The sequence below is a fragment of the Athalia rosae genome, unplaced genomic scaffold, assembly GCF_917208135.1.
Source record: "Athalia rosae unplaced genomic scaffold, iyAthRosa1.1, whole genome shotgun sequence".
Lineage (NCBI taxonomy): Eukaryota > Metazoa > Arthropoda > Insecta > Hymenoptera > Athaliidae > Athalia > Athalia rosae.
The window spans coordinates 80,001-82,500 of NW_026019230.1; the positions used below are offsets into that span (position 1 = coordinate 80,001).

At 53.8% G+C, this 2,500-nt stretch overlaps 1 pseudogene; it reads left to right on the forward strand.

Annotated features, from left to right (window-relative positions):
• The window catches only part of LOC125502183, a 9,149-nt pseudogene that overhangs the window by 2,909 nt on the left and 3,740 nt on the right, over positions 1 to 2,500 (forward strand).

Genomic DNA, 2,500 nt, shown 5'->3' on the forward strand with positions numbered 1-2,500 from the left:
TCAGGTCATCTGGGCAGGGACCGCCGATCCCTGTACCAAGCGAACAATGCCGACACCACCGTGCATTTCGCGGCTGCAAATTATATGGGGGGACCTTGGTCTTTCTATCGTCGGGCCACAGAAGCTTTTTCTTCCTTTTGGGCTTACTGTTAATATACATATATATATATACATACATATTGTATAATGTTTATTATGGATGATATTGTTTTCATCTCTGCTTTCTTTGGGAGCGGATGCGTGTACGAGTGGGCGTCACGCTGGGCCGCAGTGCCTTAAGAGCTTAGTTACCTAAAGGATCGATGATGCGAACACACAGCCTATCTCGATCAAGTCTGGCACCACCTTCTCGTGGTTTCCGCTGACAATCTCAACCGAGGCAGCCCGGTGAGAGCAAACGGTGTCCAGTCGAACGTGCGTGCACCCCAATGGGGTAGCGTCGGTGCTTTTGTACGGCTACTCAAAACCTATGTCCTACGGTGAGTTGTGGGGTCAAGAAAGGACGGGTTGCTTCGGGGGCTCTCGGTTGTCAATCCGTTAGTCCCCAACACGCAGCAAATATGGAAAGTACAAAGAATAGAATGTATCCACGCCCGGGTTCTCGGATGGCCCGGGCACTGCGTGTTAGTGAGAGCGAGTGTGTTGTGCCTGGTAGTAGTGGGCCGGCCAATGCACAGGTGGAGGAAGTTCCCACGAGTGCTCATAGCGTAGGCAGAACAACTGCCAATGAACTGTTTCGTTGCGAACATTGCGACAGGGAGTTCAATACCAAGCGTGGGCTTGGTGTGCACGTTAGATTTGCACATAAAGAAGCTGCCAACGACCTGATCGACGTAGAAAGGGTTAGACCCCGTTGGCCTGAGGAGGAGGTGCGACTGATGGCGCGGGCTGAGGCTACGGCCACCTTAGCGGGGGTTCGGTACATGAATCAACACCTTTCTGTACTGTTCCCTAATAGGTCTCTTGAAGGCATCAAGGGTAAACGGCGCAATGCTGCTTACCAAGCGATGGTTCTTGAGTTCCGCCAACAGGAATTAGATTCAAATTCTGATTCTGATGACGGCTTGGTGGCGGATGCGACGATGACACGAGTCGCCCGCACACCTGACCGGCCTTCAGTTGCCATCGAACAACAAACACCCCAGTCTCCAATACTCCATGACCAAGATGGTCTTGGAAGAGTGCGCTTAGCGATCGCGACTCTGTTAGAGTCAACTGCGCGCTATCGTATCTATGAGGCTGGCACTCTGCGGGAAGTCGCACGAGATGCTCTGGCGGGGGAGAGAGTAGTTGACCGATTGAATGATTGGCTCGCTGCGATCTTCCCTGCTGGTCGGGTGAACCCTCCCAGACCCAATCGAAATCGATCAGTGCGTCCTCCGGCAAATGAGAATAGGGAGCAAAGACGCAAGAGAGAGTTCGCAGCAATGCAGAACCTCTATCGAACTAACTTGCGTGCCTGTCTCGGTAATATACTCGATGGAGACATAACGCGGGAAAGGCCTTCTGGCATCAGTTTTGCGCAGTACTGGCAGCCTCTTATTGAGACGGTCAGTGCAGCTGATGGCCATATGGAGGACCTCCGCCGGTCTGCCACTGGGTCGAGACAGAGTTTGATCAGAGCCAGGTTGAGCAATGGCCCTTCTACATCAGGGTACGGCGTTGGGGCCGGCGTAAGCCGTGCCGCTGATAAGTCCTCGCTCTGGGATCCGATCACGACAACCGAGGTTGTCCGGATTCCTGTTAAAACTGGCTCTGCCCCTGGATTGGACAAAATAACACCTAGGGCCTGGAAAGCCGTTCCGGCGGATCTACGGGCCCTATTGTTCAATCTAATGCTCCTTGCAAGAGAGGTCCCTTCGTCGATCTCCTCTTCCAGGACGGTCTTTCTGGAGAAAGGTAGTATGCCAGAACATCCGGCACCTTCTGACTACCGGCCTCTACGTATAGGCTCTGTCGTGTTGAGGCAGTTTCACAAGATTTTAGGCAGGAGGTTGGCTGCTCTTGACATATTCGATGAGAGGCAAAGAGGCTTCCGGCCCGTCGATGGCGTCTGCGAAAACGTAGAAGTGCTGTCTGCGGTGCTGGCGGACGCTCGGCGCCGATGTCGAACGGTACATATGGCGTGCGTTGACCTGTCGAAGGCATTCGACACGGTCTCGCACGGTGCGATCCATCTTGCACTGGAGGAGGCGGGTCTCCCGCTCTCCTTCAGAGAGTACATTAGAGCATGCTACTCCAATGCTACGACAGCGCTTCAGCTGCCGGATCTTTGTGAGACGCCAAGAATACAGCTGGGTAGAGGCGTGAAGCAAGGCGATCCTCTGTCGCCCCTACTGTTCAATCTGGTCGTAGACCGAGCTTTAGGGGTTCTCTCGGAGGATGTTGGATATAGGCTTAATGGCGAACTAATTGGCGCCCTGGCTTACGCTGACGACATTGTACTCCTAGCGTCGACCCGTAACGGTCTGCAGGAGAATTTGAACCGGCTTCAGGCCGC